General features: G+C 35.9%; 9 non-coding genes across 9 annotated transcripts; all 9 read left to right on the top strand.

Annotated features, from left to right (window-relative positions):
- The first annotated feature begins 2,425 nt into the window (after positions 1–2,425).
- On the top strand, positions 2,426–2,507 carry TRNAL-UAG (transfer RNA leucine (anticodon UAG)). Its single transcript has one exon. It is a non-coding gene; the product is annotated as a tRNA-Leu (tRNA).
- A 3,634-nt stretch (positions 2,508–6,141) lies between these two features.
- Positions 6,142–6,223, top strand: TRNAL-UAG (transfer RNA leucine (anticodon UAG)). The gene has a single exon. It is a non-coding gene; the product is annotated as a tRNA-Leu (tRNA).
- A 1,254-nt stretch (positions 6,224–7,477) lies between these two features.
- TRNAL-AAG (transfer RNA leucine (anticodon AAG)) lies at positions 7,478–7,559 on the top strand. The gene has a single exon. It is a non-coding gene; the product is annotated as a tRNA-Leu (tRNA).
- A 1,260-nt stretch (positions 7,560–8,819) lies between these two features.
- On the top strand, positions 8,820–8,901 carry TRNAL-AAG (transfer RNA leucine (anticodon AAG)). Its single transcript has one exon. It is a non-coding gene; the product is annotated as a tRNA-Leu (tRNA).
- A 1,269-nt stretch (positions 8,902–10,170) lies between these two features.
- TRNAL-AAG (transfer RNA leucine (anticodon AAG)) lies at positions 10,171–10,252 on the top strand. Its single transcript has one exon. It is a non-coding gene; the product is annotated as a tRNA-Leu (tRNA).
- A 1,260-nt stretch (positions 10,253–11,512) lies between these two features.
- On the top strand, positions 11,513–11,594 carry TRNAL-AAG (transfer RNA leucine (anticodon AAG)). The gene has a single exon. It is a non-coding gene; the product is annotated as a tRNA-Leu (tRNA).
- Positions 11,595–12,863: 1,269 nt separating this feature from the next.
- Positions 12,864–12,945, top strand: TRNAL-AAG (transfer RNA leucine (anticodon AAG)). The gene has a single exon. It is a non-coding gene; the product is annotated as a tRNA-Leu (tRNA).
- Positions 12,946–20,145: 7,200 nt separating this feature from the next.
- Positions 20,146–20,227, top strand: TRNAL-AAG (transfer RNA leucine (anticodon AAG)). The gene has a single exon. It is a non-coding gene; the product is annotated as a tRNA-Leu (tRNA).
- A 956-nt stretch (positions 20,228–21,183) lies between these two features.
- TRNAL-UAG (transfer RNA leucine (anticodon UAG)) lies at positions 21,184–21,265 on the top strand. Its single transcript has one exon. It is a non-coding gene; the product is annotated as a tRNA-Leu (tRNA).
- Positions 21,266–22,965: the final 1,700 nt, after the last annotated feature.

The raw sequence follows: 22,965 nt of genomic DNA, 5'->3' as shown, positions 1-22,965 counted from the left end.
AACTTACTCTAAGGAAGCTCTTTTAATGATGCATTAGGTAGCATGGCCGAGCGGTCTAAGGCGCTGGATTAAGGCTCCAGTCTCTTCGGAGGCGTGGGTTCAAATCCCGCTGCTGCTAGTATTATGAGGTTTTGAGAACCCTTTGATCTAATTCTGAGTATTTTGTATTTCCATGAGTGTGTGCATTTCTGTTTTGGAAAAGACAGTTGAAAGAATCATTGATTGTTCCTATTGTTTAGAGACTTACCTAAATTTTAACAGACTTGTGGGTTCAAATGCCACTAGTATGAGTTCTTTTAAACCTTTTTATCTTATTCTTATAATTATGCTAACATGCAAAATTAGCATATGCTTTAAACCCACTGCTGCCAGTATTATGAGATCTTGAAATGTTTTTGTACTTATTCTTATGATTTTGCTAACATGCAAATTAGCATGTGATTTAATCTTCTTTTGTATTTGCATGATTTTCCAGTTTTCAGTTCAGATAAAGACTGTTGAAAGAATCCTTGCTTTTTTCTAATGTTTAGAGACATGCCCATTCAAATCCCACTGCTGCCATTATTATGAGGTTTTGAGAACCCTTTGATCTAATTCTTATGATTTTGTATTTTCATGAGTGTGTTAATTTCTGTTTAGGAAGAGACAGGTGAAAGAATCTTTGATTTTTCCTATTGTTAAGAGACTTACCCATATTCCAACAGACTTGTGAGTTCAAATCCCACTGCTGCCACTAGTATGAGTTCTTTTAAACCTTTTTATCTCATTCTTATAATTATGCTAACATGCAAAATTAGCATATGCTTTAATCTCACTGCTGCCAGTATAATGAGATCTTGAAATGTTTTTGTACTTATTCTTATGATTTTGCTAGCATGCAAATTAGCATGTGATATAATCTTCTTTTGTATTTGTATGATTTAGCAGTTTTCAGTTAAGATAAAGACCGTTGATAGAATCTTTGTTTTTGCCTAATGTTTAGAGACATGCCCATTTTCCAAAATGTACTAATTTTAAATGTTGTCAAATGTACTTCACTTTCTCTAAGGAAGCTTAATTAACCATGCTGTTTAAGGTAGCATGGCCAAGTGGTCTAAGGCGCTGGATTTAGGCTTCAGTCTCTTTGGAGGCGTGGGTTCAAATCCCACTGCTGCCAACATATTGAGGTTTTGAAAACTTTTTCAGCTTATATTTATGATTTTGCTAATAGAAAAATTAGCATATTTTTGTATGAGTGCGTGCTTTGCTTTTTTGGAAAAGACAAAAGATAGAATCATTGCTTTTTCCTTTTTGTTTAGAGACCTATCCATTTTCCACAATGCACAAGTTTAAAATGTAGTCAGATACACTAAACTTACTCTAAGGAAGCTCTTTTAATGATGCATTAGGTAGCATGGCCGAGCGGTCTAAGGCGCTGGATTAAGGCTCCAGTCTTTTCGGAGGCGTGGGTTCAAATCCCGCTGCTGCTAGTATTATGAGGTTTTGAGAACCCTTTGATCTAATTCTGAGTATTTTGTATTTCCATGAGTGTGTGCATTTCTGTTTTGGAAAAGACAGTTGAAAGAATCATTGATTGTTCCTATTGTTTAGAGACTTACCTAAATTTTAACAGACTTGTGGGTTCAAATGCCACTAGTATGAGTTCTTTTAAACCTTTTTATCTTATTCTTATAATTATGCTAACATGCAAAATTAGCATATGCTTTAAACCCACTGCTGCCAGTATTATGAGATCTTGAAATGTTTTTGTACTTATTCTTATGATTTTGCTAACATGCAAATTAGCATGTGATTTAATCTTCTTTTGTATTTGCATGATTTTCCAGTTTTCAGTTCAGATAAAGACTGTTGAAAGAATCCTTGCTTTTTTCTAATGTTTAGAGACATGCCCATTCAAATCCCACTGCTGCCATTATTATGAGGTTTTGAGAACCCTTTGATCTAATTCTTATGATTTTGTATTTTCATGAGTGTGTTAATTTCTGTTTAGGAAAAGACAGTTGAAAGAATCATTGATTTTTCCTATTGTTAAGAGACATACCCATATTCCAACAGACTTGTGAGTTCAAATCCCACTGCTGCCACTAGTATGAGTTCTTTTAAACCTTTTTATCTCATTCTTATAATTATGCTAACATGCAAAATTAGCATATGCTTTAATCTCACTGCTGCCAGTATTATGAGATCTTGAAATGTTTTTGTACTTATTCTTATGATTTTGCTAGCATGCAAATTAGCATGTGATATAATCTTCTTTTGTATTTGTATGATTTAGCAGTTTTCAGTTAAGATAAAGACCGTTGATAGAATCTTTGTTTTTGCCTAATGTTTAGAGACATGCCCATTTTCCAAAATGTACTAATTTTAAATGTTGTCAAATGTACTTCACTTTCTCTAAGAAAGCTTAATTAACTATGCTGTTTAAGGTAGCATGGCCGAGTGGTCTAAGGCGCTGGATTTAGGCTCCAGTCTCTTTGGAGGCGTGGGTTCAAATCCCACTGCTGCCAGTATTATGAGGTTTTGAGAACACTTTGATCTAATTCTGAGGATTTTGTATTTCCATGAGTGTGTGCATTTCTGTTTTGGAAAAGACAGTTTTAGACTTTAGTTTAGAGACTTACCTAAATTTTAACAGACTTGTGGGTTCAAATGCCACTAGTATGAGTTCTTTTAAACCTTTTTATCTTATTCTTATAATTATGCTAACATGCAAAATTAGCATATGCTTTAAACCCACTGCTGCCAGTATTATGAGATCTTGAAATGTTTTTGTACTTATTCTTATGATTTTGCTAACATGCAAATTAGCATGTGATTTAATCTTCTTTTGTATTTGCATGATTTTGCAGTTTTCAGTTCAGATAAAGACTGTTGAAAGAATCCTTGCTTTTTTCTAATGTTTAGAGACATGCCCATTCAAATCCCACTGCTGCCATTATTATGAGGTTTTGAGAACCCTTTGATCTAATTCTTATGATTTTGTATTTTCATGAGTGTGTTAATTTCTGTTTAGGAAAAGACAGTTGAAAGAATCATTGATTTTTCCTATTGTTAAGAGACGTACCCATATTCCAACAGACTTGTGAGTTCAAATCCCACTGCTGCCACTAGTATGAGTTCTTTTAAACCTTTTTATCTCATTCTTATAATTATGCTAACATGCAAAATTAGCATATGCTTTAATCTCACTGCTGCCAGTATAATGAGATCTTGAAATGTTTTTGTACTTATTCTTATGATTTTGCTAGCATGCAAATTAGCATGTGATATAATCTTCTTTTGTATTTGTATGATTTAGCAGTTTTCAGTTAAGATAAAGACCGTTGATAGAATCTTTGTTTTTGCCTAATGTTTAGAGACATGCCCATTTTCCAAAATGTACTAATTTTAAATGTTGTCAAATGTACTTCACTTTCTCTAAGGAAGCTTAATTAACCATGCTGTTTAAGGTAGCATGGCCGAGTGGTCTAAGGCGCTGGATTTAGGCTTCAGTCTCTTTGGAGGCGTGGGTTCAAATCCCACTGCTGCCAACATATTGAGGTTTTGAAAACCTTTCCAGCTTATATTTATGATTTTGCTAATAGAAAAATTAGCATATTTTTGTATGAGTGCGTGCTTTGCTTTTTTGGAAAAGACAAAAGATAGAATCATTGCTTTTTCCTTTTTGTTTAGAGACCTATCCATTTTCCACAATGCACAAGTTTAAAATGTAGTCAGATACACTAAACTTACTCTAAGGAAGCTCTTTTAATGATTCATTAGGTAGCATGGCCGAGCGGTTTAAGGCACTGGATTAAGGCTCCAGTCTCTTCGGAGGCGTGGGTTCAAATCCCACTGCTGCCAGTATTATGAGGTTTTGAGAACCCTTTGATCTAATTCTGAGTATTTTGTATTTCCATGAGTGTGTGCATTTCTGTTTTGGAAAAGACAGTTGAAAGAATCATTGATTGTTCCTATTGTTTAGAGACTTACCTAAATTTTAACAGACTTGTGGTTTCAAATGCCACTAGTATGAGTTCTTTTAAACCTTTTTATCTTATTCTTATAATTATGCTAACATGCAAAATTAGCATATGCTTTAAACCCACTGCTGCCAGTATTATGAGATCTTGAAATGTTTTTGTACTTATTCTTATGATTTTGCTAACATGCAAATTAGCATGTGATTTAATCTTCTTTTGTATTTGCATGATTTTCCAGTTTTCAGTTCAGATAAAGACTGTTGAAAGAATCCTTGCTTTTTTCTAATGTTTAGAGACATGCCCATTCAAATCCCACTGCTGCCATTATTATGAGGTTTTGAGAACCCTTTGATCTAATTCTTATGATTTTGTATTTTCATGAGTGTGTTAATTTCTGTTTAGGAAGAGACAGTTGAAAGAATCTCTGATTTTTCCTATTGTTAAGAGACTTACCCATATTCCAACAGACTTGTGAGTTCAAATGCCACTAGTATGAGTTCTTTTAAACCTTTTTATCTCATTCTTATAATTATGCTAACATGCAAAATTAGCATATGCTTTAATCTCACTGCTGCCAGTATAATGAGATCTTGAAATGTTTTTGTACTTATTCTTATGATTTTGCTAGCATGCAAATTAGCATGTGATATAATCTTCTTTTGTATTTGTATGATTTAGCAGTTTTCAGTTAAGATAAAGACCGTTGATAGAATCTTTGTTTTTGCCTAATGTTTAGAGACATGCCCATTTTCCAAAATGTACTAATTTTAAATGTTGTCAAATGTACTTCACTTTCTCTAAGGAAGCTTAATTAACCATGCTGTTTAAGGTAGCATGGCCGAGTGGTCAAAGGCGCTGGATTTAGGCTTCAGTCTCTTTGGAGGCGTGGGTTCAAATCCCACTGCTGCCAACATATTGAGGTTTTGAAAACCTTTCCAGCTTATATTTATGATTTTGCTAATAGAAAAATTAGCATATTTTTGTATGAGTGCGTGCTTTGCTTTTTTGGAAAAGACAAAAGATAGAATCATTGCTTTTTCCTTTTTGTTTAGAGACCTATCCATTTTCCACAATGCACAAGTTTAAAATGTAGTCAGATACACTAAACTTACTCTAAGGAAGCTCTTTTAATGATGCATTAGGTAGCATGGCCGAGCGGTCTAAGGCGCTGGATTAAGGCTCCAGTCTCTTCGGAGGCGTGGGTTCAAATCCCGCTGCTGCTAGTATTATGAGGTTTTGAGAACCCTTTGATCTAATTCTGAGTATTTTGTATTTCCATGAGTGTGTGCATTTCTGTTTTGGAAAAGACAGTTGAAAGAATCATTGATTGTTCCTATTGTTTAGAGACTTACCTAAATTTTAACAGACTTGTGGGTTCAAATGCCACTAGTATGAGTTCTTTTAAACCTTTTTATCTTATTCTTATAATTATGCTAACATGCAAAATTAGCATATGCTTTAAACCCACTGCTGCCAGTATTATGAGATCTTGAAATGTTTTTGTACTTATTCTTATGATTTTGCTAACATGCAAATTAGCATGTGATTTAATCTTCTTTTGTATTTGCATGATTTTCCAGTTTTCAGTTCAGATAAAGACTGTTGAAAGAATCCTTGCTTTTTTCTAATGTTTAGAGACATGCCCATTCAAATCCCACTGCTGCCATTATTATGAGGTTTTGAGAACCCTTTGATCTAATTCTTATGATTTTGTATTTTCATGAGTGTGTTAATTTCTGTTTAGGAAAAGACAGTTGAAAGAATCATTGATTTTTCCTATTGTTAAGAGACATACCCATATTCCAACAGACTTGTGAGTTCAAATCCCACTGCTGCCACTAGTATGAGTTCTTTTAAACCTTTTTATCTCATTCTTATAATTATGCTAACATGCAAAATTAGCATATGCTTTAATCTCACTGCTGCCAGTATTATGAGATCTTGAAATGTTTTTGTACTTATTCTTATGATTTTGCTAGCATGCAAATTAGCATGTGATATAATCTTCTTTTGTATTTGTATGATTTAGCAGTTTTCAGTTAAGATAAAGACCGTTGATAGAATCTTTGTTTTTGCCTAATGTTTAGAGACATGCCCATTTTCCAAAATGTACTAATTTTAAATGTTGTCAAATGTACTTCACTTTCTCTAAGAAAGCTTAATTAACTATGCTGTTTAAGGTAGCATGGCCGAGTGGTCTAAGGCGCTGGATTTAGGCTCCAGTCTCTTTGGAGGCGTGGGTTCAAATCCCACTGCTGCCAGTATTATGAGGTTTTGAGAACACTTTGATCTAATTCTGAGGATTTTGTATTTCCATGAGTGTGTGCATTTCTGTTTTGGAAAAGACAGTTTTAGACTTTAGTTTAGAGACTTACCTAAATTTTAACAGACTTGTGGGTTCAAATGCCACTAGTATGAGTTCTTTTAAACCTTTTTATCTTATTCTTATAATTATGCTAACATGCAAAATTAGCATATGCTTTAAACCCACTGCTGCCAGTATTATGAGATCTTGAAATGTTTTTGTACTTATTCTTATGATTTTGCTAACATGCAAATTAGCATGTGATTTAATCTTCTTTTGTATTTGCATGATTTTGCAGTTTTCAGTTCAGATAAAGACTGTTGAAAGAATCCTTGCTTTTTTCTAATGTTTAGAGACATGCCCATTCAAATCCCACTGCTGCCATTATTATGAGGTTTTGAGAACCCTTTGATCTAATTCTTATGATTTTGTATTTTCATGAGTGTGTTAATTTCTGTTTAGGAAAAGACAGTTGAAAGAATCATTTATTTTTCCTATTGTTAAGAGACGTACCCATATTCCAACAGACTTGTGAGTTCAAATCCCACTGCTGCCACTAGTATGAGTTCTTTTAAACCTTTTTATCTCATTCTTATAATTATGCTAACATGCAAAATTAGCATATGCTTTAATCTCACTGCTGCCAGTATAATGAGATCTTGAAATGTTTTTGTACTTATTCTTATGATTTTGCTAGCATGCAAATTAGCATGTGATATAATCTTCTTTTGTATTTGTATGATTTAGCAGTTTTCAGTTAAGATAAAGACCGTTGATAGAATCTTTGTTTTTGCCTAATGTTTAGAGACATGCCCATTTTCCAAAATGTACTAATTTTAAATGTTGTCAAATGTACTTCACTTTCTCTAAGGAAGCTTAATTAACCATGCTGTTTAAGGTAGCATGGCCGAGTGGTCTAAGGCGCTGGATTTAGGCTTCAGTCTCTTTGGAGGCGTGGGTTCAAATCCCACTGCTGCCAACATATTGAGGTTTTGAAAACCTTTCCAGCTTATATTTATGATTTTGCTAATAGAAAAATTAGCATATTTTTGTATGAGTGCGTGCTTTGCTTTTTTGGAAAAGACAAAAGATAGAATCATTGCTTTTTCCTTTTTGTTTAGAGACCTATCCATTTTCCACAATGCACAAGTTTAAAATGTAGTCAGATACACTAAACTTACTCTAAGGAAGCTCTTTTAATGATTCATTAGGTAGCATGGCCGAGCGGTTTAAGGCGCTGGATTAAGGCTCCAGTCTCTTCGGAGGCGTGGGTTCAAATCCCACTGCTGCCAGTATTATGAGGTTTTGAGAACCCTTTGATCTAATTCTGAGTATTTTGTATTTCCATGAGTGTGTGCATTTCTGTTTTGGAAAAGACAGTTGAAAGAATCATTGATTGTTCCTATTGTTTAGAGACTTACCTAAATTTTAACAGACTTGTGGTTTCAAATGCCACTAGTATGAGTTCTTTTAAACCTTTTTATCTTATTCTTATAATTATGCTAACATGCAAAATTAGCATATGCTTTAAACCCACTGCTGCCAGTATTATGAGATCTTGAAATGTTTTTGTACTTATTCTTATGATTTTGCTAACATGCAAATTAGCATGTGATTTAATCTTCTTTTGTATTTGCATGATTTTCCAGTTTTCAGTTCAGATAAAGACTGTTGAAAGAATCCTTGCTTTTTTCTAATGTTTAGAGACATGCCCATTCAAATCCCACTGCTGCCATTATTATGAGGTTTTGAGAACCCTTTGATCTAATTCTTATGATTTTGTATTTTCATGAGTGTGTTAATTTCTGTTTAGGAAGAGACAGTTGAAAGAATCTCTGATTTTTCCTATTGTTAAGAGACTTACCCATATTCCAACAGACTTGTGAGTTCAAATGCCACTAGTATGAGTTCTTTTAAACCTTTTTATCTCATTCTTATAATTATGCTAACATGCAAAATTAGCATATGCTTTAATCTCACTGCTGCCAGTATAATGAGATCTTGAAATGTTTTTGTACTTATTCTTATGATTTTGCTAGCATGCAAATTAGCATGTGATATAATCTTCTTTTGTATTTGTATGATTTAGCAGTTTTCAGTTAAGATAAAGACCGTTGATAGAATCTTTGTTTTTGCCTAATGTTTAGAGACATGCCCATTTTCCAAAATGTACTAATTTTAAATGTTGTCAAATGTACTTCACTTTCTCTAAGGAAGCTTAATTAACCATGCTGTTTAAGGTAGCATGGCCGAGTGGTCAAAGGCGCTGGATTTAGGCTTCAGTCTCTTTGGAGGCGTGGGTTCAAATCCCACTGCTGCCAACATATTGAGGTTTTGAAAACCTTTCCAGCTTATATTTATGATTTTGCTAATAGAAAAATTAGCATATTTTTGTATGAGTGCGTGCTTTGCTTTTTTGGAAAAGACAAAAGATAGAATCATTGCTTTTTCCTTTTTGTTTAGAGACCTATCCATTTTCCACAATGCACAAGTTTAAAATGTAGTCAGATACACTAAACTTACTCTAAGGAAGCTCTTTTAATGATGCATTAGGTAGCATGGCCGAGCGGTTTAAGGCGCTGGATTAAGGCTCCAGTCTCTTCGGAGGCGTGGGTTCAAATCCCACTGCTGCCAGTATTATGAGGTTTTGAGAACCCTTTGATCTAATTCTGAGTATTTTGTATTTCCATGAGTGTGTGCATTTCTGTTTTGGAAAAGACAGTTGAAAGAATCATTGATTGTTCCTATTGTTTAGAGACTTACCTAAATTTTAACAGACTTGTGGTTTCAAATGCCACTAGTATGAGTTCTTTTAAACCTTTTTATCTTATTCTTATAATTATGCTAACATGCAAAATTAGCATATGCTTTAAACCCACTGCTGCCAGTATTATGAGATCTTGAAATGTTTTTGTACTTATTCTTATGATTTTGCTAACATGCAAATTAGCATGTGATTTAATCTTCTTTTGTATTTGCATGATTTTCCAGTTTTCAGTTCAGATAAAGACTGTTGAAAGAATCCTTGCTTTTTTCTAATGTTTAGAGACATGCCCATTCAAATCCCACTGCTGCCATTATTATGAGGTTTTGAGAACCCTTTGATCTAATTCTTATGATTTTGTATTTTCATGAGTGTGTTAATTTCTGTTTAGGAAAAGACAGTTGAAAGAATCATTGATTTTTCCTATTGTTAAGAGACTTACCCATATTCCAACAGACTTGTGAGTTCAAATCCCACTGCTGCCACTAGTATGAGTTCTTTTAAACCTTTTTATCTCATTCTTATAATTATGCTAACATGCAAAATTAGCATATGCTTTAATCTCACTGCTGCCAGTATAATGAGATCTTGAAATGTTTTTGTACTTATTCTTATGATTTTGCTAGCATGCAAATTAGCATGTGATATAATCTTCTTTTGTATTTGTATGATTTAGCAGTTTTCAGTTAAGATAAAGACCGTTGATAGAATCTTTGTTTTTGCCTAATGTTTAGAGACATGCCCATTTTCCAAAATGTACTAATTTTAAATGTTGTCAAATGTACTTCACTTTCTCTAAGGAAGCTTAATTAACCATGCTGTTTAAGGTAGCATGGCCGAGTGGTCTAAGGTGCTGGATTTAGGCTTCAGTCTCTTTGGAGGCGTGGGTTCAAATCCCACTGCTGCCAACATATTGAGGTTTTGAAAACCTTTCCAGCTTATATTTATGATTTTGCTAATAGAAAAATTAGCATATTTTTGTATGAGTGCGTGCTTTGCTTTTTTGGAAAAGACAAAAGATAGAATCATTGCTTTTTCCTTTTTGTTTAGAGACCTATCCATTTTCCACAATGCACAAGTTTAAAATGTAGTCAGATACACTAAACTTACTCTAAGGAAGCTCTTTTAATGATTCATTAGGTAGCATGGCCGAGCGGTTTAAGGCGCTGGATTAAGGCTCCAGTCTCTTCGGAGGCGTGGGTTCAAATCCCACTGCTGCCAGTATTATGAGGTTTTGAGAACCCTTTGATCTAATTCTGAGTATTTTGTATTTCCATGAGTGTGTGCATTTCTGTTTTGGAAAAGACAGTTGAAAGAATCATTGATTGTTCCTATTGTTTAGAGACTTACCTAAATTTTAACAGACTTGTGGTTTCAAATGCCACTAGTATGAGTTCTTTTAAACCTTTTTATCTTATTCTTATAATTATGCTAACATGCAAAATTAGCATATGCTTTAAACCCACTGCTGCCAGTATTATGAGATCTTGAAATGTTTTTGTACTTATTCTTATGATTTTGCTAACATGCAAATTAGCATGTGATTTAATCTTCTTTTGTATTTGCATGATTTTCCAGTTTTCAGTTCAGATAAAGACTGTTGAAAGAATCCTTGCTTTTTTCTAATGTTTAGAGACATGCCCATTCAAATCCCACTGCTGCCATTATTATGAGGTTTTGAGAACCCTTTGATCTAATTCTTATGATTTTGTATTTTCATGAGTGTGTTAATTTCTGTTTAGGAAGAGACAGTTGAAAGAATCTCTGATTTTTCCTATTGTTAAGAGACTTACCCATATTCCAACAGACTTGTGAGTTCAAATGCCACTAGTATGAGTTCTTTTAAACCTTTTTATCTCATTCTTATAATTATGCTAACATGCAAAATTAGCATATGCTTTAATCTCACTGCTGCCAGTATAATGAGATCTTGAAATGTTTTTGTACTTATTCTTATGATTTTGCTAGCATGCAAATTAGCATGTGATATAATCTTCTTTTGTATTTGTATGATTTAGCAGTTTTCAGTTAAGATAAAGACCGTTGATAGAATCTTTGTTTTTGCCTAATGTTTAGAGACATGCCCATTTTCCAAAATGTACTAATTTTAAATGTTGTCAAATGTACTTCACTTTCTCTAAGGAAGCTTAATTAACCATGCTGTTTAAGGTAGCATGGCCGAGTGGTCAAAGGCGCTGGATTTAGGCTTCAGTCTCTTTGGAGGCGTGGGTTCAAATCCCACTGCTGCCAACATATTGAGGTTTTGAAAACCTTTCCAGCTTATATTTATGATTTTGCTAATAGAAAAATTAGCATATTTTTGTATGAGTGCGTGCTTTGCTTTTTTGGAAAAGACAAAAGATAGAATCATTGCTTTTTCCTTTTTGTTTAGAGACCTATCCATTTTCCACAATGCACAAGTTTAAAATGTAGTCAGATACACTAAACTTACTCTAAGGAAGCTCTTTTAATGATGCATTAGGTAGCATGGCCGAGCGGTTTAAGGCGCTGGATTAAGGCTCCAGTCTCTTCGGAGGCGTGGGTTCAAATCCCACTGCTGCCAGTATTATGAGGTTTTGAGAACCCTTTGATCTAATTCTGAGTATTTTGTATTTCCATGAGTGTGTGCATTTCTGTTTTGGAAAAGACAGTTGAAAGAATCATTGATTGTTCCTATTGTTTAGAGACTTACCTAAATTTTAACAGACTTGTGGTTTCAAATGCCACTAGTATGAGTTCTTTTAAACCTTTTTATCTTATTCTTATAATTATGCTAACATGCAAAATTAGCATATGCTTTAAACCCACTGCTGCCAGTATTATGAGATCTTGAAATGTTTTTGTACTTATTCTTATGATTTTGCTAACATGCAAATTAGCATGTGATTTAATCTTCTTTTGTATTTGCATGATTTTCCAGTTTTCAGTTCAGATAAAGACTGTTGAAAGAATCCTTGCTTTTTTCTAATGTTTAGAGACATGCCCATTCAAATCCCACTGCTGCCATTATTATGAGGTTTTGAGAACCCTTTGATCTAATTCTTATGATTTTGTATTTTCATGAGTGTGTTAATTTCTGTTTAGGAAAAGACAGTTGAAAGAATCATTGATTTTTCCTATTGTTAAGAGACTTACCCATATTCCAACAGACTTGTGAGTTCAAATCCCACTGCTGCCACTAGTATGAGTTCTTTTAAACCTTTTTATCTCATTCTTATAATTATGCTAACATGCAAAATTAGCATATGCTTTAATCTCACTGCTGCCAGTATAATGAGATCTTGAAATGTTTTTGTACTTATTCTTATGATTTTGCTAGCATGCAAATTAGCATGTGATATAATCTTCTTTTGTATTTGTATGATTTAGCAGTTTTCAGTTAAGATAAAGACCGTTGATAGAATCTTTGTTTTTGCCTAATGTTTAGAGACATGCCCATTTTCCAAAATGTACTAATTTTAAATGTTGTCAAATGTACTTCACTTTCTCTAAGGAAGCTTAATTAACCATGCTGTTTAAGGTAGCATGGCCGAGTGGTCTAAGGCGCTGGATTTAGGCTTCAGTCTCTTTGGAGACGTGGGTTCAAATCCCACTGCTGCCAACATATTGAGGTTTTGAAAACCTTTTCAGCTTATATTTATGATTTTGCTAATAGAAAAATTAGCATATTTTTGTATGAGTGCGTGCTTTGCTTTTTTGGAAAAGACAAAAGATAGAATCATTGCTTTTTCCTTTTTGTTTAGAGACCTATCCATTTTCCACAATGCACAAGTTTAAAATGTAGTCAGATACACTAAACTTATTCTAAGGAAGCTCTTTTAATGATGCATTAGGTAGCATGGCCGAGCGGTCTAAGGCGCTGGATTAAGGCTCCAGTCTCTTCGGAGGCGTGGGTTCAAATCCCACTGCTGCCAGTATTATGAGGTTTTGAGAACCCTTTGATCTAATTCTGAGTATTTTGTATTTCCATGAGTGTGTGCATTTCTGTTTTGGAAAAGACAGTTGAAAGAATCATTGATTGTTCCTATTGTTTAGAGACTTACCTAAATTTTAACAGACTTGTGGGTTCAAATGCCACTAGTATGAGTTCTTTTAAACCTTTTTATCTTATTCTTATAATTATGCTAACATGCAAAATTAGCATATGCTTTAAACCCACTGCTGCCAGTATTATGAGATCTTGAAATGTTTTTGTACTTATTCTTATGATTTTGCTAACATGCAAATTAGCATGTGATTTAATCTTCTTTTGTATTTGCATGATTTTCCAGTTTTCAGTTCAGATAAAGACTGTTGAAAGAATCCTTGCTTTTTTCTAATGTTTAGAGACATGCCCATTCAAATCCCACTGCTGCCATTATTATGAGGTTTTGAGAACCCTTTGATCTAATTCTTATGATTTTGTATTTTCATGAGTGTGTTAATTTCTGTTTAGGAAAAGACAGTTGAAAGAATCATTGATTTTTCCTATTGTTAAGAGACTTACCCATATTCCAACAGACTTGTGAGTTCAAATCCCACTGCTGCCACTAGTATGAGTTCTTTTAACCCCTTAAGCCCCGAGGGTGGTTTGCACGTTAATGACCGGGCCAATTTTTACAATTCTGACCACTGTCCCTTTATGAGGTTATAACTCTGGAACGCTTCAACGGATCTTGGCGATTCTGACATTGTTTTCTTGTGACATATTGTACTTCATGTTAGTGGTAAAATTTCTTCGATATAACTTGCCTTTATTTGTGAAAAAAACGAATATTTGGCGAAAATTTTGAAAATTTCGCAATTTTCCAACTTTGAATTTTTATGCCCTTAAATCACAGACATATGTCACACAAAATGCTTAATAAATAACATTTCCCACATGTCTACTTTACATCAGCACAATTTTGGAACCAAAATTTTTTTTTGTGACGGAGTTATAAGGGTTAAAAGTTGACCAGCAATTTCTCATTTTTACAACACCATTTTTTTTTAGGGACCACATCTCATTTGAAGTCATTTTGACGGGTCTATATGATAGAAAATACCCAAGTGTGACACCATTCTAAAAACTGCACCCCTCAAGGTACTCAAAACCACTTTCAAGAAGTTTATTAACCCTTCAGGTGTTTCACAGGAATTTTTGGAATGTTTAAATAAAAATGAACATTTAACTTTTTTTCACACAAAATTTATTTCAGCTCCAATATGTTTTATTTTACCAAGGGTAACAGGAGAAAATAGACCCCAAAAGTTGTTGTACAATTTGTCCTGAGTACGCTGATACCCCATATGTGGGGGTAAACCACAGTTTGGGCGCATGGCAGAGCTTGGAAGCAAAGGAGCGCCATTTGACTTTTCAATGCAAAATTGACTGGAATTGAGATGGGACGCCATGTTGCATTTGGAGAGCCCCTGATGTGCCTAAACATTGAAACCCCTAACAAGTGACACCATTTTGGAAAGTAGACCCCCTAAGGAACTTATCTAGATGTGTGGTGAGCACTTTGACCCAACAAGTGCTTTACAGAAGTTTATAATGCAGAGCCGTAAAAATAAAAAATCATATTTTTTCACAAAAATTATCTTTTCACCCCCAATTTTTTATTTTCCCAAGGGTGAGAGAAGAAATTGGACCCCAAAAATTGTTGTGCAATTTGTCCTGAGTACGCTGATACCCCATATGTGGGTGTAAACCATTGTTTGGGCGCAGGGCAGAGCTCGGAAGGGAAGGAGCGCCATTTGACTTTTCAATGCAAAATTGACTGGAATTGAGATGGGACGCCATGTTGCATTTAGAGAGCCCTTGATGTGCCTAAACATTGAAACCCCTAACAAGTGACACCATTTTGGAAAGTAGACCCCCTAAGGAACTTATCTAGATGTGTGGTGAGCACTTTGACCCAACAAGTGCTTTACAGAAGTTTATAATGCAGAGCCGTAAAAATAAAAAATCATATTTTTTCACAAAAATGATCTTTTCACCCCCAATTTTTTATTTTCCCAAGGGTAAGAGAAGAAATTGGACCCCAAAAATTGTTGTGCAGTTTGTCCTGAGTACACTGATACCCCATATGTGGGTGTAAACCATTGTTTGGGCGCAGGGCAGAGCTCAGAAGGGAAGGAGCGCCATTTGACTTTTCAATGCAAAATTGACTGGAATTGAGATGGGACGCCATGTTGCGTTTGGAGAGCCCCTAATGTGCCTAAACATTGAAACCCCCCACGAGTGACACCATTTTGGAAAGTAGACCCCTTAAGGAACTTATCTAGATGTGTGTTGAGCACTTTGACCCAACAAGTGCTTCACAGAAGTTTATAATGCAGAGCCGTAAAATAAAAAATCATATTTTTTCACAAAAATGATCTTTTCACCCCCAATTTTTTATTTTCCCAAGGGTAAGAGAAGAAATTGGACCCCAAAAATTGTTGTGCAGTTTGTCCTGAGTACACTGATACCCCATATGTGGGTGTAAACCATTGTTTGGGCGCAGGGCAGAGCTCAGAAGGGAAGGAGCGCCATTTGACTTTTCAATGCAAAATTGACTGGAATTGAGATGGGACGCCATGTTGCGTTTGGAGAGCCCCTAATGTGCCTAAACATTGAAACCCCCCACGAGTGACACCATTTTGGAAAGTAGACCCCTTAAGGAACTTATCTAGATGTGTGTTGAGCACTTTGACCCAACAAGTGCTTCACAGAAGTTTATAATGCAGAGCCGTAAAAATAAAAAATCATATTTTTTCACAAAAATGATCTTTTCACCCCCATTTTTTTATTTCCCCAAGGGTAAGAGAAGAAATTAGACCACAAAAGTTGTTGTGCAATTTGTCCTGAGTACGACGATACCCCATATGTGGGGGTAAACCACTGTTTGGGTGCATAGCAGAGCTCGGAAGGGAAGGAGCGCTATTTGACTTTTCAATGCAAAATTGACTGGAATTAAGATGGGATGCCATGTTGCATTTGGAGAGCCCCCTGATGTGCCTAAACATTAAAAAACCCCACAAGTGACACCATTTTGGAAAGTAGACCCCCTAAGGAACTTATCTAGATGTGTTTTGAGAGCTTTGAACCCCCAAGTGTTTCACTACAGTTTATAACGCAGAGCCGTGAAAATAAAAATTATTTTTTTTTTTCACAAAAATGATTTTTTAGCCCCCAGTTTTGTATTTTCACAAGGGTATCAGGATAAATTGGACCCCAAAAGTTGTTGTCCAATTTGTCTGGAGTACGCTGATACCCCATTTGTGGGGAGGGACCACTGTTTGGGCGCATGACAGAGCTCGGAAGGGAAGGAGCGCCATTTGGAATGCAGACTTAAATGGATTGGTCTGCAGGCGTCACGTTGCATTTGCAGAGCCCCTGATGTACCCAAACAGTACAAACCCCCCACAAGTGACCCCATATTGGAAACTAGACCCCCCAAGGAACTTATCTAGATGTGTTGTGAGAACTTTGAACCCCCAAGTGTTTCACTACAGTTTATAACGCAGAGCCGTGAAAATAAAAATTATTTTTCTTTTTCACAAAAATGATTTTTTAGCCCCCAGTTTTGTATTTTCACAAGGGTATCAGGATAAATTGGACCCTAAAAGTTGTTGTCCAATTTGTCCTGAGTACGCTGATACCCCCTATGTGGGGGGGAACCACTGTTTGGGCGCATGACAGAGCTCGGAAGGGAAGGAGCGCCATTTGGAATGCAGACTTAAATGGATTGGTCTGCAGGCATCACGTTGCATTTGCAGAGCCCCTGATGTACCCAAACAGTACAAACCCCCCACAAGTGACCCCATATTGGAAACTAGACCCCCCAAGGAACTTATCTAGATGTGTTGTGAGAACTTTGAACCCCCAAGTGTTTCACTACAGTTTATAACGCAGAGCCGTGAAAATAAAAATTATTTTTCTTTTTCACAAAAATGATTTTTTAGCCCCCAGTTTTGTATTTTCACAAGGGTATCAGGATAAATTGGACCCTAAAAGTTGTTGTCCAATTTGTCCTGAGTACGCTGATACCCCCTATGTGGGGGGAACCACTGTTTGGGCGCATGACAGAGCTCGGAAGGGAAGGAGCGCCATTTGGACTGCAGACTTAAATGGATTGGTCTACAGGCGTCACGTTGCATTTGCAGAGCCCCTGATGTACCCAAATAGTACAAACCCCCCACAAGTGACCCCATATTGGAAACTAGACCTCCCAAGGAACTTATCTAGATGTGTTGTGAGAACTTTGAACCCCCAAGTGTTTCACTACAGTTTACAACGCAGAGCCGTGAAAATAAAACATATTTTTTTTCCCACAAAAATGATTTTTAGCCCCCCAAATTTTTATTTTCCCAAGGATAACAAGAGAACTTGGACCCCAGAAGTTGTTGTTCAATTTGTCCCTAGTACGCTGATACCCCATATGTTGGGGTAAACCCCTTTTTGGACGCACGGGAGAGCTCGGAAGGGAAGGAGCACTGTTTTACTTTTTCAACGCAGAATTGGCTGGAATTGAGATTGGACGCCATGTCGCGTTTGGAGAGCCCCTGATGTGCCTGAACAGTGGAAACTCCCCAATTCTACCTGAAACCCTACCCCTAACCTCACCCCTAACCGTTTACTGAACATTTTCTGACAGTCATAAGTGCCACATATATAAGTGCCACGTATATAAGTGCCACGTATATAAGTGCCACGTATATAAGTGCCACGTATATAAGTGCCACGTATTTAAGAGCCACGTATTTAAGTGCCACGTATTTCAGTGCCACGATATTTCAGTGCCACGATATTTCAGTGCCACGTATTTCAGTGCCACGTATTTCAGTGCCACGTATTTCAGGCACTGAAAAATACGTGGCACTTAAATACGTGGCACTTAAATACGTGGCACTTAAATACGTGGCACTTAAATACGTGGCACTTAAATACGTGGCATTTATATACGTGGCCACTGAAATATCGTGGCACTTATATACGTATATAAACGTATATTTCAGTGCCACGTATTTCAGTGCCACGTATTTCAGGTTAGGGGTAGGGTTAGGGGTAGGGTTAGGGTTTTTTGTTTTTTTCTTGTTTTCTTGTGTTTTTCTATAAAAACGCATGCGTTTTACCGCGTTTACATGCATTTTTTCACACATGTGGTTTTTTTAAAAAACGCATGCAGATAAAAACGCAAGTGTGAAACCAGACTAAAAGACGCTTTTTATAGCAAAAAAGTTTTTGCGTCTCCACATTTTGAGACCTATAATTTTTCCACATTTTGGTCCACAGAGTCATGTGAGGTCTTGTTTTTTGCGGGACGAGTTGACGTTTTTATTGGTAACATTTTCGGACACGTGACCATTTTTTATCACTTTTTATTCTGATTTTTGTGAGGCAGAATAACCAAAAACCAGCTATTCATGAATTTCTTTTGGGGGAGGCGTTTATACCGTTCTGCGCTTGGTAAAATTGATAAAGCAGTTTTATTCGTCGGGTCAGTACGATTACAGTGATACCTCATTTATATCATTTTTTTATGTTTTGACGCTTTTATACGATAAAAACTATTTTATAGAAAAAATAATTATTTTGGCATCGCTTTATTCTGAGGACTATAACTTTTTTATTTTTTTGCTGATGATGCTGTATGGCGGCTCGTTTTTTGCGGGACAAGATGACGTTTTCAGCGGTAACATTGTTATTTATATCCGTCTTTTTGATCGCGTGTTATTCCACTTTTTGTCCGGCGGTATGGTAATAAAGCGTTGTTTTTTGCCTCGTTTTTTTTTTTTTTTTTCTTACGGTGTTTACTGAAGGGGTTAACTAGTGGGCCAGTTTTATAGGTTGGGTCGTTACGGACGCGGCGATACTAAATATGTGTACTTTTATTGTTTTTGTTTGTTTTTTTTAGATAAAGAAATGTATTTATGGGAATAATATTTTTTTTTTTATTATTTATTTAGGAATTTTTTTTTTTTTTACACATGTGGAAATTTTTTTTTTTACTTTTTTACTTTGTCCCAGGGGGGACATCACAGATCGCCGATCTGATAGTGTGCACAGCACTCTATCAGTTCGGCGCTCTCAGTCACATCGCTGCAGGCTGCAGCTTTCATCTGCTCCGACCCGGAAGTGCTCCCTGCAGGACCCGGATACAGCCCCTCGGCCATTTTGGATCCGGGGCCTGCAGGGAGAAGACGTTCGGTACGAGGTGAGTACATCACCTTGTACCGATCGTCTCAGGGAAGCCCGCAGGGAGCCCCCTCCCTGCGCGATGCTTCCCTGTACCGCCGGTACACCGCGATCATGTTTGATCGCGGTGTGCCGGGGGTTAATGTGCCGGGGGCGGTCCGTGACCGCTCCTGGCACATAGTGCCGGATGTCAGCTGCGATATGCAGCCGACACCCGGCCGCGATCGGCCGCGCTCCCCCCGTGATCGCGTATGACGTACTATCCCGTCACCGGGAATTAAGTCCCAGGTCACCTTGACGGGATAGTACGTCATACGGGATTAAGGGGTTAAACCTTTTTATCTCATTCTTATAATTATGCTAACATGCAAAATTAGCATATGCTTTAATCTCACTGCTGCCAGTATAATGAGATCTTGAAATGTTTTTGTACTTATTCTTATGATTTTGCTAGCATGCAAATTAGCATGTGATATAATCTTCTTTTGTATTTGTATGATTTAGCAGTTTTCAGTTAAGATAAAGACCGTTGATAGAATCTTTGTTTTTGCCTAATGTTTAGAGACATGCCCATTTTCCAAAATGTACTAATTTTAAATGTTGTCAAATGTACTTCACTTTCTCTAAGGAAGCTTAATTAACCATGCTGTTTAAGGTAGCATGGCCGAGTGGTCTAAGGCGCTGGATTTAGGCTTCAGTCTCTTTGGAGGCGTGGGTTCAAATCCCACTGCTGCCAACATATTGAGGTTTTGAAAACCTTTCCAGCTTATATTTATGATTTTGCTAATAGAAAAATTAGCATATTTTTGTATGAGTGCGTGCTTTGCTTTTTTGGAAAAGACAAAAGATAGAATCATTGCTTTTTCCTTTTTGTTTAGAGACCTATCCATTTTCCACAATGCACAAGTTTAAAATGTAGTCAGATACACTAAACTTACTCTAAGGAAGCTCTTTTAATGATGCATTAGGTAGCATGGCCGAGCGGTTTAAGGCGCTGGATTAAGGCTCCAGTCTCTTCGGAGGCGTGGGTTCAAATCCCACTGCTGCCAGTATTATGAGGTTTTGAGAACCCTTTGATCTAATTCTGAGTATTTTGTATTTCCATGAGTGTGTGCATTTCTGTTTTGGAAAAGACAGTTGAAAGAATCATTGATTGTTCCTATTGTTTAGAGACTTACCTAAATTTTAACAGACTTGTGGGTTCAAATGCCACTAGTATGAGTTCTTTTAAACCTTTTTATCTTATTCTTATAATTATGCTAACATGCAAAATTAGCATATGCTTTAAACCCACTGCTGCCAGTATTATGAGATCTTGAAATGTTTTTGTACTTATTCTTATGATTTTGCTAACATGCAAATTAGCATGTGATTTAATCTTCTTTTGTATTTGCATGATTTTCCAGTTTTCAGTTCAGATAAAGACTGTTGAAAGAATCCTTGCTTTTTTCTAATGTTTAGAGACATGCCCATTCAAATCCCACTGCTGCCATTATTATGAGGTTTTGAGAACCCTTTGATCTAATTCTTATGATTTTGTATTTTCATGAGTGTGTTAATTTCTGTTTAGGAAAAGACAGTTGAAAGAATCATTGATTTTTCCTATTGTTAAGAGACTTACCCATATTCCAACAGACTTGTGAGTTCAAATCCCACTGCTGCCACTAGTATGAGTTCTTTTAAACCTTTTTATCTCATTCTTATAATTATGCTAACATGCAAAATTAGCATATGCTTTAATCTCACTGCTGCCAGTATTATGAGATCTTGAAATGTTTTTGTACTTATTCTTATGATTTTGCTAGCATGCAAATTAGCATGTGATATAATCTTCTTTTGTATTTGTATGATTTAGCAGTTTTCAGTTAAGATAAAGACCGTTGATAGAATCTTTGTTTTTGCCTAATGTTTAGAGACATGCCCATTTTCCAAAATGTACTAATTTTAAATGTTGTCAAATGTACTTCACTTTCTCTAAGGAAGCTTAATTAACCATGCTGTTTAAGGTAGCATGGCCGAGTGGTCTAAGGCGCTGGATTTAGGCTCCAGTCTCTTTGGAGGCGTGGGTTCAAATCCCACTGCTGCCAACATATTGAGGTTTTGAAAACCTTTTCAGCATATATTTATGATTTTGCTAATAAAAAAATTAGCATATTTTTGTATGAGTGCGTGCTTTGCTTTTTTGGAAAAGACAAAAGATAGAATCATTGCTTTTTCCTTTTTGTTTAGAGACCTATCCATTTTCCACAATGCACAAGTTTAAAATGTAGTCAGATACACTAAACTTACTCTCAGGAAGCTCTTTTAATGATGCATTAGGTAGCATGGCCGAGCGGTCTAAGGCGCTGGATTAAGGCTCCAGTCTCTTTGGAGGCGTGGGTTCAAATCCCGCTGCTGCTAGTATTATGAGGTTTTGAGAACCCTTTGATCTAATTCTGAGTATTTTGTATTTCCATGAGTGTGTGCATTTCTGTTTTGGAAAAGACAGTTGAAAGAATCATTGATTGTTCCTATTGTTTAGAGACTTACCTAAATTTTAACAGACTTGTGGGTTCAAAATGCCACTAGTATAAGTTCTTTTAAACCTTTTTATCTTATTCTTATAATTATGCTAACATGCAAAATTAGCATATGCTTTAAACCCACTGCTGCCAGTATTATGAGATCTTGAAATGTTTTTGTACTTATTCTTATGATTTTGCTAACATGCAAATTAGCATGTGATTTAATCTTCTTTTGTATTTGCATGATTTTCCAGTTTTCAGTTCAGATAAAGACTGTTGAAAGAATCCTTGCTTTTTTCTAATGTTTAGAGACATGCCCATTCAAATCCCACTGCTGCCATTATTATGAGGTTTTGAGAACCCTTTGATCTAATTCTTATGATTTTGTATTTTCATGAGTGTGTTAATTTCTGTTTAGGAAAAGACAGTTGAAAGAATCATTGATTTTTCCTATTGTTAAGAGACTTACCCATATTCCAACAGACTTGTGAGTTCAAATCCCACTGCTGCCACTAGTATGAGTTCTTTTAAACCTTTTTATCTCATTCTTATAATTATGCTAACATGCAAAATTAGCATATGCTTTAATCTCACTGCTGCCAGTATTATGAGATCTTGAAATGTTTTTGTACTTATTCTTATGATTTTGCTAGCATGCAAATTAGCATGTGATATAATCTTCTTTTGTATTTGTATGATTTAGCAGTTTTCAGTTAAGATAAAGACCGTTGATAGAATCTTTGTTTTTGCCTAATGTTTAGAGACATGCCCATTTTCCAAAATGTACTAATTTTAAATGTTGTCAAATGTACTTCACTTTCTCTAAGGCAGCTTAATTAACCATGCTGTTTAAGGTAGCATGGCCGAGTGGTCTAAGGCGCTGGATTTAGGCTTCAGTCTCTTTGGAGGCGTGGGTTCAAATCCCACTGCTGCCAACATATTGAGGTTTTGAAAACCTTTTCAGCTTATATTTATGATTTTGCTAATAGAGAAATTAGCATATTTTTGTATGAGTGCGTGCTTTGCTTTTTTGGAAAAGACAAAAGATAGAATCATTGCTTTTTCCTTTTTGTTTAGAGACCTATCCATTTTCCACAATGCACAAGTTTAAAATGTAGTCAGATACACTAAACTTACTCTCAGGAAGCTCTTTTAATGATGCATTAGGTAGCATGGCCGAGCGGTCTAAGGCGCTGGATTAAGGCTCCAGTCTCTTTGGAGGCGTGGGTTCAAATCCCACTGCTGCAAGTATTATGAGGTTTTGAGAACCCTTTGATCTAATT

Source organism: Ranitomeya variabilis, chromosome 5, assembly GCF_051348905.1.
Source record: "Ranitomeya variabilis isolate aRanVar5 chromosome 5, aRanVar5.hap1, whole genome shotgun sequence".
NCBI classification, from domain to species: domain Eukaryota; kingdom Metazoa; phylum Chordata; class Amphibia; order Anura; family Dendrobatidae; genus Ranitomeya; species Ranitomeya variabilis.
This window is presented reverse-complemented; position numbering and strand designations above follow the sequence as displayed.